Consider the following 15,472-nt stretch of genomic DNA (forward strand, 5'->3'; position numbering starts at 1 on the left):
GAAACATTTTAAACAGTGTTATCACATGTCAATCTGATGAAACCAGAAAGAGTATGTATTCTTAATACACCATTAATTAATGTGTGCATTTGCTTATAAAATGAAGAATGTATATTGTTAACAGATTGTGTTTCTTCAATAATGCTATTACTTATATAGGCATTGTGATTAATGAATATCAGAGAGAGAGATAACAGAAAGAAAAAAAAGGAAAGGCAGAAAAAAAGGCACCCATAGTTTTTACCATAGTGCCATAGTACCAAACAAATACTTATAGCATCTTGTATTTTACTTGTCCTTTTTTTTCATTTTTCTTTCTTATTTTGTCTTTGACCAATGTTCTATAATTCTTGTGTTCTACTTTGTACACAATTTTTGTATCCTGCTATTTAAATTTAATATTATAAGATAAGCTTTTTCTCATGGTATTACAATTCCTGAAAACATAATTTTCATGGATCTCCAATATCTTGTAGAATGTATGCAAATGTGGTAGGATAGATAGAAGTTCTCTGTCTCCAGCCCTTGGAATCCCTCCATTTTCACTCTTGGTTGGGAAGATAACATCTAAGCACAGTAATTGGTTGAACTTATGCTGTGTATGGAGTGAAGTAGAGTGTCTTAGAGACTCCATGGTGAAGGCTCCACTATCTCCAACCAAAGTAGCAGTGGCATGAAATGGAGCTTACCAGCTCGTGTACAAAGTAGGACAATAAAGCTAGGCCCTAAAGGGAGAAAGGGAGGAAAGCCAGAGGAAGAGGAAGAAAAGGAACCTAGGCATTTCTGGGTGTCCAGAGGAAGAAGACATATGAAGGGGCAGCTGACTAGGAAGAGTAAAGGGAAATATACCATCCAATGGCCTCTGGTATATTTATAACTATAACAATGTCAATTTAGATTCTCTGAAGATTAACTGAATTCAAATGCCTTCCCAGCAGTTGCAAAATGTAAGAGCAGACATGACAACTTTTATTTAAACAACAGGCTTTGAATGAACATTGCTTGTTTACAAACTCTATAGTCTATAGGTTTAAAGTGTTCTCCATGTCTGGGGTAGGATGGGGCAGGGGAGAGAAGAAAAAAATCTCACCCCAAATAGTTGTAGACTGTCCCTTTTTTATCTGAGCTCAATTCATATTTTGCTTTGCTGTAGGTTATTTATTTCATTGTTTGCATATCTACCTCCCCTACAAACCTGATAGTACAAAACTTTGTGCTTACACACACACACACACATTTTCCTTCTTTCTGATGAATGACACATTGATTTGATTATATCATTAAAACTTTTGTCCACACATTAATGAAACAATGGAATAAATACTGCCCAGAGAAATGGTTTGAATGTAAAACAAAGAAACAAAAGATAGCCACTTTTCAAAAATATGGTTTGTGCCTTGATTTAAATCCCTGATGTACAGAAAATGTCAATTGAAACACCCAGTGCCCAGGAAATGCAGGGAAATGAGTAACTACTCATCATTTGGCCAAAAGCTTTCTCAGCAATCAATGCATGAACGATTAAAAGGTTGGGAGGTGGGGATGGAGGTTGTTCTTTGGAGGGAAGAGCTGATCCAAGGGGAGAGTCCCTTGGAAATTCATTAGAGCCTGGTTGGAAGTCAAAAATAAAGAACCTAAAATGATCCTGTGCTCCCCGACCCACACCACACAAATGATGATGGAATGCATTTGTGAACCTTTCCTGATGCCTCCATCCTGAATTAATCACTCTTCCTACCCTGAACACATGGCAATTTGCTTCAAACCCTATTTGGAATGCGTATTGCACTGGCTTCTTTTAAACTTAGTTGTATGCTTGCCTATCTTTCCTACCGAACTGTAAGATTTTCCAGGCTAGAATCCTTATCTGCAAGCCTACCCCTGGTTTTCAGTCTGAAGTGCTGTGTATTTAATTGATATGAATTATTTAAAATTAAAATGTGATTTCTTCAAACATAATAGATTATTCAGATTTGATAAAATGTATGGAATGTTCAAGCTTTTTTAATATTATGCTGATAGGACCAGCTTTTTTGTGAAAAGGGAAAGCATATGTATCTATTTGTGAGTAAGGAAGTGACTGAGAGAAACAGGCAGACCAAGAGACAGAGAAACAGAACAGGCTCTGTATGTCTTCAAGATTTCTGTTTTAAGGTTAGCCTTTAATTTGATATTAAAATAGTTATATTGTATAATTTCTCAGATCTATTAACTCATTTGAGTTAAAACATGGTTTATATTAATCAGTATATAAGTGATTCAGGAAAACAAAGGTAAGAATAAAGAATATGATATAGAGTATAAATAATAAACTGTTCAAAACAGAAAGGACTAAGGCATTATTCCAAAACCAACCCACCACATACAATTTCAGATTTAATTTTTTTTTTAAGATTGAGTTCTATTTGGTTCATTTGGGGAAAAGCAAAAATATTTCCACTTCCAAAAATACACTGAAAACCACTGACAGTTTCCTTCCTTCTCTAACAATTAGTGTATCAATGACAAAGTTATTATCATTTGGGCACATTAATTTGAGTAACTATCAGTAATCTATGGAGCATGATAGTGTTATTATGATTCCTTTCAACAAAATGAAATATGACACTAATAAGAATAATGTTGTAACTAACATTTGCATCATATGATAGCTTACAAAGCATTTTCACATGTTGAACTCAGTAATAATACCTAACATGTTTTAAGTATTCACCGTCTGCCAGGCATAAAGCTAATTTTTGGTAGATTACTGCCTTTAATTTTACATCAGTACCATAAGGTTGGCATTCCTATCATCATTCCAATTTAACTGATGGGAAAGGTGTATCTCAAGTCATCTCAAAGATGACTTGCCAAAGGTTACACTGTGGTTGATGTAGGTTTGGTTTTTATTTTAATTTTTTAATTGAAATACACAAGTTGATATATAATATTATATAAGTTACATGTGTACAATATAGTGAGTTACAATTTTTAGAGGTTATACTCCATTTATAGATATTATACAATATTTTCTATATTCCCTGTGTTGTGCAGTATACCCTTGTAGCTTATTATATACCTAATAGCTTACATCTTTCTATGCTACCCCTATATTGCCCCTCCCCTTCCCTCTCCCCACTGGTAACCACTACTTTGTTCTCTATATTGGTGAGTTTCCTTGTTCCGTTATATTCACTAGTTTGTTGTATTTTTTTAAGATTCCACATGTAAGTGATATCATACAGTATTTGTCTTTCTCTTACTTGTTTCACTTAGCATAATGCCCTGCAAGTCCATTCATGTTGCTACTAATGGCAAAATTTCCATCTTTTTAAAGTTGAGTGGTATTCCATTGTGATATATATATATATATCTATCTCAATCACATCTTCTTTATCTATTCATCTGTTGATGGACTCTTAGGTTGCTTCCATATCTTGGCAACTGTAAATAATGTTGTTATGAACATCGGGGTGCATGGAACTTTTCAAATTAGTGTTCTTGGTTTTTTCAGATATATACCAAGGAGTGGAATTGCTGTTCTTTTCATAAATATGTATCAAAGAGTTCTATTTTTAGTTCTTTGAGAACCCTCCATACTGTTTTTAACAGTGGCTGCACTAATTTACATTCTAATCAACAGTGTATGAGGATTCCCTTTTCTCCACATTCTCGCCAACATTTGTTATTTGTGTTCTTTTTGATGCTAGCCATCATGACAGGTGTGAGGTGATATCTCATTGTGGTTCTGATTTGCATTTCCCTGATGATTAGCAATGTTGAGCATCTCTTCATATGCCTGTTATCCATTTGCATTTCCTTTTTGGAAAAATGTCTATTCAGTTCTGCCCATTTTTTAATTGGGTTGTTTGGGTTTTTTTGATGTTGAGTTGTGTGATCTGTTTATATATGTTGGATATTAACCCCTGATCAGTCATATCATTTGCAAATATTTTCTCCAATTTAGTAGGTTGTCTTTTCATTTTGTCAATGGTTTCCTTTGCTGTGCAAAAGCTTTTAAGTTTAATTAGGTCCCGTTTGTTTATTTTTGCTTTTATTTCCTTTGTTTTAGGAGATGGATCCAAAAAAATATTGCTATGATTTATGTCAAAGAGTGTTCCACCTATGTTTCCCTCTAGGATTTTTATGGTATCTGGTCTTACATTTATATCTTTAATCCATTTTGAGTTTATTTTTGTATATGGTGTTAGAGAATGTTCTAATTTCAGTCTTTTACATGTAGCCATCCCGTTTTCCCAGCATCATTTATTGAAGAGACTGTCTTTTCTCTATTGTATATTCTTGCCTCATTTGTCCATAGATTAATTGACCATAAGTGTGTGGGTATATTTCTGGGCTCTCTATTCTGTTCCACTGAATTATGTGGCTGTTTTTGTGCCAGTACCAAACTGTTTCAATTACTGTAGCTTTGTAGTATAGTCTGAAGCCAGGGACTGTGATTCCTCCAGCTCTGTTCTTCTTTCTCAAGATTGTCTTGGCTATTCAGGGTCTTTTGTTTTTCCATACAAATTTTAAACAAAGGTAGTTTATTTCTACTTTTAAATGCTATGGTATATGGCCTCCCTTAAAATAATATTGCCATTAAAGTTTGGCCAGGAAATAAATATTTAATCCATGTCTATTACCTTTTGAATTTTAAGCCATGTTTTTTTAAAATAGTATTTTATGTTTATAAAACAATGCAAAATAAGTAACATTATCCTTATTGTGTAGATGATAAAACTAAGGCAATGCTAGGGTGACTCAGTTAAAACTGGCATAGTTGGCACTCAAATTCCTGTTGTTTGACACTGAACCCTAGAATCTTTCCACTGTGGCTTACTGAAGAGCACAAATGGGTTTCAAATGTGCCAAAAGAAGAATGAAGGTTTTAGATATAGAAGACTCTTCAAAATGGGAAAATATTAGGGAATTTACATCTGGAAAACATAGGTTCTTATGGGGATACCTCAATCCAAGGAGAAAAAGACTTGACTTCATCATCTCTGTAGTCAAGTTTTAGCAACTACACACCATATAGGTTAGAAAGGAAAAAGTTTTGTTGTTGTTGTTGTTTTTAAAGTTGTTAAAAGCACAGTCATATAGTGAATTAAATTCAATCCATTGAATGGCACAAATACAACTATCAAATACTAAGAGAGAAGAGTTTGTTGGTGATGCACAGTCTCTCAGATTTGTTACCAGCTTTGACCTTGTACCTTTAAGATACACAGACTAATCTTTATACAACGAATTAGGACTATTTTAGAGTTAAAGAAGATCCCTCTCTATGTAAGACAGTCACCAAAATTCACCAATCTCCTTCCATTTTGTTTCAACTGTTTCATATTTTACCCTCACTTTAATGGCTTCAACCCTGTTCTTTTTGATGTGAAATAGCTTCCTAAATTTTGATTTTAGGTGGCTTCTAAGAACTTTGGTGACACACTCTCTTTGGGTCTTGCATTCCTGGCTTCTTTGGTTAGAGCAGTAGACCTAAGTGGAATTGACCAAATACTTCAGGCTCTTAGCAGTCTAGGCAAACGTTGGATTGAGTTTTCCCATTCTCTTTGAAATTGGGTGTGGGAAATGTGACTTGTCTTTTTCTAAGAAATGAGAGATGAAGTGATATGTCACTTCTGGATGAAAACTTAAAGAGGGAGGCCACAATTCATCAGATTGCCTTTGTACCTCTGTGGTTAATGTAGAAGTACATTTAGATAAAATGTCTTTCAGCCTGGTTCCCTGAATTGTCACAATGAATAGGACCCTTATTTTAATCCCCACAACTAAAGCTAATAACTGAGATTTGGGGGTTCTTTGTTACTTGGGCATACCTAAACATATATTACTGTTACAGGGAGATTAACTGACCTTAATACTGGCATTTCAAACAAAACTTTCTGGTCTCTATCTGTTCCTGTCCATCCCAACCCTTAATGTGTATAGATTCTTAATTCATGGATATACATAAGCATTAATTGCCACAAATGTTAAAACCATCCAAGTTAAACACTTATTTTTTTCAACAATTATTTTTATGCCCAGAGTCATTTCTACTGTTTCAATAATTTTACCCTTTTCAAACACCCACTTGTTACCCTCTTACTTTTATGACAAAGGAGAGTGTGCATGAGGATATTATGCCTCATAAAACTGCATATTATAACAGTGTCTATGGAGAAATATATTTTCCTGAGATTGGAGGTACTTATCATTTGTGGAGTTCAAGCGTAGCACCAAAATCAACCTTTTTAGATTCATTTAACATAGATGCAACTTTTCTCTTTCTAAAACCAAAGGCTGGAAACTACCTACACAAATCTTCATAATGTATCTTTGACATCAACTAGCACTTAAAAAACATTCTGATGTGTTAAGTATAAAGGAATCAGAGATATGCTGATTGAATTTTCCATTGAAGTTGATCATTTTAAAGAAAAAGACAAGAAAGAAAAAAGGTTGGGGGATGCATGTTGCTCTTTGCTTCACACAGAACATTTGAAAATCTGCCTGACCTCTTTTTTTTTTTTTTAATTTATTTTCTGACCTCTTATTTTTATTTATTTAAATTAACAGCAGCAGCACTCACTGCCATCTGGTCCACAGGCACAGTGAGCTAATTTAAAAAAAAAAAAAAAAAAAAAGGAACTTCAAACTATCATTTAAACCTTTTAAAATAATTCAGCCAATACAAGGGTTGAGAAAGCATCACTTGGATTGGCATACCAGAGGAACTAGGTCCCAGGGGTCAGTAAATCTGGATTTAGCCAGAGCCATGTGTCGAGAAAATTTTGATGGAGACTTCCCCAGGAGTAACTGTACATTCCCAAGGAAGAACTTAGAATGGAATGAAAACTGGGCTGCACCCAATGCTAAATGCAACTATTTGGAAGACTTTCCACTCTTTTATTTCCCCAGCTCAGATTATAAACTTTGTTAGCAGTTTCAGTTTTTGGTGCTTTTGTCTCTACATAGTACTCCAGTTTGAAATCTTATTCCACATTGGGAATACATCCCGTCAAAGCAACAGCATCCTATATTCATTTTGCATTCTATAGGTCATTGATTTTTTCATTTAGTTTGAAATGTCTTGAAGCCCTCATCAAAGGTGATGCTAAAAGAACAATTTTAATAAGTCATATAGTGCTTCTCTCAGCCCACACATATTTTTTGGCAGCACAGGAATATTGCTTTCTGCCATCTGTGCAGAATAGAATTTGGATTTTTGCTCAGGGTCAGTTAGAATGTGCTTAAGACCCAATGTGTAGCTAGGCTTTGATTCTTGCTCTAAACTTTTGGTATGTGTTGTTTAGAATTTAAAGTGGTTTCACTAAAATCTTCTCTTTTTTTTCTGTAGCTGACATATTGTACTAATAAAGTTTAAAATAAATTCTTTTCAGTAGTAGTTGGTTGTTTTGTCTTTATGGCGATCTAATCTAACAGCATTTCATTCAGTTTGCTTTGAAGATACACTCTGGGAGAGGAATAATTTAAGAATCCACGACAGTCGTGGTATACACCAAGGTATAAACACAAAATCTGACTGAGGAATGTCTATGCACCAAGCAAATTTCTCAGTAATATTTGTGCTTGATATTTTCATTCCCATTCTGACAGATGAAGAAACTGAGGCTCAATAATGATACACAACTAGTAAGAAGTAGAATTAGGCTGTTAACTTAGGTTTGTGTTGTGCCAAAGCTCATGTTCTACTTAAAGAAACACACTCCAATAATATTCACTTCTTTTCAGTAAAGATGGATAAATTCCTATTATTTGCTGAGGACTACACTGAGTTCCTTGGGAAGAAAGAAATTGGAGACAGGAGGTCTCATTCTTTCAGAATTTTTAAATATAAATGAACAAGGTAGCACACATAGGAAGTAACCTCTATATTACTGCCAGGATGTTCTTTCTCAAACACAAAGCTACTTACATACCATTTTGTTGAAAAATGTCTTTAGTGTCTTTCTGTCTACAGGATAAAGCCTAAATTATTTAACATGACATGAACTGAACCTCTGCCCATTTCTCCAACTTCATTTCCAATATGCTAATGTCCTTATAGCCTACATTCCAGCTACACCAAACTACTTGTGCTTTCTGGAATGTGACTTTTTGTCACTATCCTAAAATTTTGCTGTTCCGATTTTTCTATCTGGGATTTCTTTCCATCATTTTAAAGGCAAGTTTTTGTCAAGAATCATCTGAAACAGTACCTCTTTCATGGATTATGCTCTTTTATATCACCTGTAAACCACATCCATGCTTCTTCAACACAGCTATGGCAGCTACAGCTTATGTTTACATACTTTCTTCCTGGGTAGATTGAATTTTACAGTCTCAGGGCCATGTTCAGGGTATGTGGTAGAATTACAGCCATTAAATATTCTTTTAATAAGCAAAAACTGAGAACAGGAGAGAGAGGGTGGGTGAAAGGACCATCCAAATCTCTTGTAGGAGAGCAATAGGAAGCCCCGCAATAAATCTTATGAAAATTCAAAGCAAATAAATTCTATCATCATAAAGATTAGCTAGTTAATCTTTAACTAGGCTTCCATTAAAATAGTAGACACATATCAATAAAAATGACACAGGTCACTTTAGCTACCATGTACTCAGAGAGGGGGATTCCAACAGAAATTTTCTTTAAAATACAACAAACACACTTTAGTTATTGTGAATGAGAGAGAAAAGTACAGCTGTCCACACTGATACTCAACTCTGGCCTATATGATGGTCTTACACAGACAGACACACACACACACGATGAGGGTCTCATACAGACAGACACACACATGCATGCACACGCCATGTGCACACACTCTCTTTTAAAATAGATTTTGGTGCTTATAAATACAAGATGACCAATATTATACATGTTACAACAAATTTTGATTGTATTTCTTATATTTCTTTGGTGTTTCCTTTTCTCTCTCTTTTTATTTATTCAGTTAGTTATGGTAGTAACTGTAACAGTCATTTAGTATCACTTCTGCTTCAGTAAATTACCTTGCTTTATCCCAGGAAAAAACAAACAAACAAACAAACATAAAAATACAACTAAAACTCAAAGAAGAATGTAATAAGCCCTAGAACAATATATGCATTGCACTGAGATAGGATTAGCTCCTTCAGAAAGTGGTAGGGTTTAGCACAAGAGGTATGAGAGTGGACCCCCAGGGATCTTCTTAATGGGAGATTGCCACTAGGAAAAAAAAAAGAAAAACAGGAAAAATGAAAACATGGTTAACCACAGAAAAAAGAAAAGAGAGGGTAGGGTAACCAGTAAGAAAGTAAACTATATTATTTTCCCAGTGCCACATCCTGGGCCAAAAATCTTGCTCATTCAGGGAATTGGCAGAGATGAATCATTTTTCTCATTTTCAGTTTTTGGTACATTCTTTCTGAGCAGCTCATTTGAAGAATGTAAACTCCAGGAACATGGATCTGTGTATCCCAGAGCTTTCGGAGTGATGAGAAGCCTGGCTGTTGGTTGAATGAAGAAGCAAGAATACCCTAGTGTCTGACACCAAGTCCTAGGTGTGTGCCCTTAACCTGCCTCTATCTCCAGCCTCAGCTCTTGCCACATCATAGTTAACCCACTGCAGCCTCACAGGTCTGCTTCTCACCAATGAGTCCTCCAAGCTACTGGCATTTGTTGTGGTCTGAAACCCTACGTCATCCTGCCCAATAGATACATAGTATGAGCCACAAAGCAAGTCTTATGTGTAATTACAAATTTTCTAGTAACCACACTAAAAAAGTAAATTAGACAGATGAAGTTAATTTTGATAGTAATTTTTTATTTAACCCAATATATCAAAAACATTAACATTTGAGAAGTAGTCTATATAAAAATGGAGGTATGAACAAGGTATTTTATTTTCTTTTTATTTTTATAATAACATGTAGAAGTTTTTGTGTATACTGGACTTACAGCACACCTGAATTTACACTAGCCGTTTTTCATTTCCTGCATTGGACAGTGCAGTTCAAACCCTTACTGTCTTCACTATCCTCCCTCCGCCTTTCCCTGGGAAGCTGTTCTAATCTGCTATTATGGCTTAGAGAAAAGCTCCCCTTTCTGGAGATGAGATTTTACCTCTATATTATATACTTTCTTATAAAATTCTTCATTATAGCAATTCTATGCTAATGAGTAATAACTCTTGGTGTTATCAGTTTAAAGTCTGTATTCCTCACTAGACTGAAGGCTCCAGGAACACTTCTTTCATATTAATCCTTATATCTCCTGTGCTTACATAATATCCAACAAGAGGAGACATTTAATTAATACCTATTGAATAATCATTATTTAGTGCCTCTGACCCTTTATTTCCTCATCTATATAACAGGGATAAAAACACCTATCTTATAGAGTGATTATAAGAATTAAACAACTTCATACATTCATGCATGTTTGTGTGTGTGTGTGTGTGTGTGTGTGTGTGTGTGTGTGTCTGTACTTAGAACAATGGCTAATACATCATAAGTTCTATATAGGGTCTGGCTTTTGGTAACAGTCATAGCAGTACGACTAAATCTAATTTTGTGAGGATTAAGGCAGACAGTAGATTGAGGAGGGTGTCTGGCATATGATAGTGCTACTTTTAAAAATTTTATTATGCTCAGCCTATTATTTCATATAAATGTCATAGAATATGCTCTAGTAATTAAACCTCTTAGTATTAATTTGTAGTCCCAATCTTGGATTGCAATACTCTTAAGAGGCCCAGGAAAATAAAGAGTATTCTTCATTTAACAGCAACCTGCACATATAATTACTAGAAGAAATGCAGAATTAAGCTTTAATTAAGGCCCACATGAGACTGCTTGGTGAATGTGTCTAGGTGGTAATATTGCTTATCTGTAAACCATAACTTCTAGAGTTTAGTATGTTCCCTTCCATCAATGTTTTTTTTTCAAGTATCACAATGTTTATTGATAGATACAAATATATAAAATCAGGGCATGAACATGACTTGATAAATTAAGTAGACTTAATTTCAATACTATAATACAAGGGACCAATTCAAATTCTCACCATTAGTTTCACACCCACAAAGACCACTTCAAGGGCACTTAAAATCTCAAAACTTACCAGTTTTGTGCAAGTAAACCATGTTTCTTTTAAAAAGACTTGTGCACTTGCCCAGGCTCAAGGATATTAAAATCTAGCACATAAAACCCATTACTAGAGGTAGAAATACTGGCAATATACTATTATGGCAGCAACCATCAATTACAGTTAAGAATTTTTCTGTAACAAGCAAATGGATAAGTAAATATTGCAGCAACTCAAGTATTACTGAGCAGAGTGCATTTCTACAGTATTCAGTGTTGCTATTCAGTTTTCTAACTTAAAACAACCTATGATAACTGGCAGCAAAGAAGGTCCTTGCAGTAGACTGCCTCTGCTTGAGAACTTATGATGTAATTATTGCATGCTGCTAATATACTATCTAAACATTAAAGATACTCCTAAAATATTTGATGGTAGACTATGATTAAGACATTACACTGCAAAAAAACCTTATGCAGAAAGAAATCCTGACATGCTTCTGCTTTAAATATTGTGCAAACATTACAACAGAATGAATTTTCGCAGTGGTTAGGTCAAATGCAGTTACGTCATAGCAACGGTATGTTTTGTGCAATTTAAGGCTTTGGCTGATTCTTTTAGTCAGCTTCTTCCTCTGATTCTTCTTCTTCAGCAGTTTCTAGCCAGGTTAGTCACTGATTCACCTGGAACAAAGCCTTGCCTTTCCCTGGGAACTCTTGGGTTATATCTTCTTTCCAAGCCAAGAAACCTCTTCTTCAATAATTTCCATGTCATAGAAGTGAACAAAAAAGCAGAGCAACATGTCTTTCGGGAAGTTGCTATTGTAGCAGTGCACCTGAAGAACACAGAGGGCACTGACTTGTAGATCAACGTGATCATGAAGGAATTTCTGCATTACTGGCTTGAAGGAAAGAAGCAATTGTTTTTCCTGCTCTAACTGTTCTTTGGAAGGAGAAGAGGAAGAATCTCTTTCATCACTGGGTGGGTTTACTTCACTAGAAATGTACTGTAAGAAGCTAGCCACTAAGATGTGCACAAATCCTTTACCTACATGAAGTTTGGGAGAGATGTTATCTTTAATCCACTTATATATGGTTTGAGGGGATGATCCAACTTTGCTTTACCAGTGCCTTCTCCAATTTGAGGAGTGGGAATAAGAAACCCAGTCCCTTTCCTCCCAAGATCTCCAACATGTGGTCCTTATTCTGATCAATTTCTGGGAGCATTTTCTGCATATTAACCTTGCTTTGTTGGAAAAGCTCTGTTAACCACTCTGGATCTTGTAATTTAGCTAATTGCTGAAGACAAAGTAAGAAGAGAGGAAAATGGGTGCCACTTTCCAGTGGTTGAGCTAGTTCTGAAATGCTCACCAGCTCCGAAATGATAGCATGAGCTGCAAACTGTGCTAAATATGATTTCACCAAGGGGATGTCAATCTCCAGTTTGGGGCACTGGTCCAATATATTCAGGAAAGCCTGCATGAAGTTGTCACTTGTGGCCATCCCTTCCTGTTTGAGTAAACTGATCAAAGAACTTGCTTTTTCTTTATCTTCATCACTTCTATCTAGTGACAGGATGATTACTTTGCTTAATATCTCAGGGAGAAAGTGTTTAGGAGCCCTCATGTCTCTTACACCATTGACAGCTTCGTTTGTATTTCCACTATTCAGATACTTGGTTACAACAGTTTTGGTTAGTTTAAGCAGTTCTTCCTTTGATGGTGGTGGCTTTTTACTGGTCTTGGCAGGCTTTTCCTGAATAAGTGGTGGATTAGTTTTGAGACCAAGCTGAGGTGTCTGTCCCAGAGGTGGTGTTTGAGTGTGTGGTGGTTGTGCACTAGGAGGAATCATAGTTATCTGGGGCTGAAGCTTTGGCACTTGATTTTTATTCATTAGGAAAGACTGAGCAGGCCTCAGGCTAATCTCATCTGCATTAAGCTGTCCTTTCTTAGAAAACTGAGGTGGCATATCCTTCAACTGTCCTTGCAGCTGGGATAAAATTCCCTGACTCTGGTTATGGCAGAGCTGGCTTAGCCCCTGGCTTTTCATAAACTTGCCTCCCATCTCCCCAAACTGTGATTGTGTGGGAGGTATGATGTGTCCCCCATGGCCACTGAAGAGTTGATTTGAACGATGACGCCCCATAGTGGGTGAAAATCTATCCTGGATAACTCCTGGACCAGTACCAATTCCACTACCTGGCATTTGTCCAAACACATCAGCAAGTCCTCCAAGTGGGTCCCTATCCATTGTCATCCTGGGTGGCATGAACGGTCCCTCCAGAAAGAAGTCACTTCTCATCCCTTGAGCCATAGGAACAGGAATAAATACTCCTAGATCTTTTACTGCATCTTGACGGATTTGATTGATCATCTTTGGTCCATTGTCAAGAAAAGGCTTGTGAGGAACCCAATGGTGTTCTCTCAGCTCTATGGTATGCTGCAGCAGGAAACGAATCCTCACCAGCAATTCCTTACTTAACATCAAGGAGCACATTTGGGCAAAGTACTGATCCATTAAGGACTTGGCTCTTTCCTGGTCTAATCTAGGTCCCACTGTCCTCATTATCTGACAGAGGCACTCCAAATCCTCTCCCATATCTTTGAGTTGGAGTCTCTTCTTTTTTTCCAAAAGTGTTTTGGAAGGATAGATTCATAAATAAGATCAAGCTTTCCAAGTTCTCCAACGAATTTGATGTTCCCCAACATCTTGATCTTAGCAATAGCTCTCTGTTCCTCCTCCTCGGGGAGGAGGGGATTTTCATGCTTATCATAGATATAAACATTTCTGGTTCAGTTTTCAAATTCATCTTGTAATTTGGAAATTCAGAGGCGTCTGAATGTTGTGCTTTGCTTCTGTCCTGGTTGACCCTCTGCTGCTGGGCCATCAAAGTTTGGTTCATCTTCTGCCAATCGCAGACATAGCTGAACATACAGCGAGCTATACTTTGGCTCTTCTAGGGCTTTGTCCACAATCAGCAGTATGACCCCTTTAAGGATGAGTTTAGACTCTACACCCACAATGAGGAGCTCAAGGCATAGCTTGTCAGACTTCTCAGGAGTAAGCTTACTTAGTATGCCTCTTACTTTCCTGAAGATTGCATCATGTCATTCTTTTTCATTTGCGTAGTTGTTTGCTACGGAGTTGTCATCTCATCTAGTGTTTCCTGCAGGAATCGATTTCTGCGCGTTTTGCCCTGGGGATTTCCCCGGGAACTCGCTGTTGACAGCAGTCTTGAGATAGTGCTGAGGTGCACCCCTGCTTCCTCCTCTGCCAGAAGAAGCACTGAAAGGAGAAGCACCGCCTTCTGCAATCTCACTTTTCACTTTGGCAGCTCGACAACAAAGAATCTTCAAAAGAATAATATTAATGGATGGGGTGGGGAGGGAAGGGGATGGGAGAAATGAAAAACCTTCACCGAGAACTCAGCATTTGCCACTGCAGCTGCCTCCTCAGGATCTGGTCATCGGGGACGGGGAAGGGAACGGAAAAGAAAAAAGGCGGAGGGAAGGGGGAGGAAGGAGTCGCCCCTTCCAGCAATGTTATGTGATTTATGAAGGCATTTGAGTTCCTGTAGTTTTATTTGTCTAATGAGAGGTAGGACTGGTGATTCTTTATTTCCTAAATTTGGGCCAGTCATGAAAATTTGTCCCCATAACTGATTCTTCTTTAGCCCCCTCTGCAGAGACATACACTGTTAATCAGCTTATTGTACTTTCCTTTTCCTTTCATTGTCTTTACTCCTTCCATCTGAAGTGTAGTTGTGATAAAGTCAGTCGAGCCTCCTGCAGGCTAATGTGGACTGGGAAATAATGGGTTACACCTATAAGGTCTCTCTAGCTTGCAAATGATAAGAATCCGTAATGACTATCCAGTCCATCCTACATGAAAATAGTGATCTAATAGTATAAAATGGTTGTAAAGATAACCCAATGTCCCAGGCAAGGATTTAAAACGTGCTTTTTTTTTTTTTTTTAAGTATAGTTGATTTACAATGTTGTGTTAGTTTCTGGTGTATGGAAAAGTGATTCAGATATATATAAACACACACACATACACATGTGATTCAGATATATATACACACACATACATATACACACATACATATTCATATATATATTCTTTTTCATATTCTTTTCCATTATGGCTTATTACAGGATATTAAATATGGTTCCCTGTGCTATACAGTAGGACCTTGTTTAAAAAGTCTTTTTTAAAAAGCAGATGTTAACCTTCAAGAGGGAGCCATCTACAACTCAGTATAAAGGACTTAGTTGCCACAATAACCCTTTGTTCTGGACAAAAGTCTGATATGTTCACTGATTTCTACAATCAAAAGATGACTACATGGTGAAATTAGGCTGATTTTCCTTACTGAGGCCCAATGGTCAGTAAGTGGTCAGAATGGCCAGTAGGGATATGG

At 36.6% G+C, this 15,472-nt stretch overlaps 1 pseudogene; it reads right to left on the reverse strand.

Moving 5' to 3' along the window:
- Positions 1–11,667: 11,667 nt before the first annotated feature.
- Positions 11,668–14,474, reverse strand: LOC118885314 (annotated as a pseudogene).
- Positions 14,475–15,472: the final 998 nt, after the last annotated feature.

This window comes from Balaenoptera musculus, chromosome 19, assembly GCF_009873245.2.
Source record: "Balaenoptera musculus isolate JJ_BM4_2016_0621 chromosome 19, mBalMus1.pri.v3, whole genome shotgun sequence".
Taxonomy (NCBI): Eukaryota; Metazoa; Chordata; class Mammalia; order Artiodactyla; family Balaenopteridae; genus Balaenoptera; species Balaenoptera musculus.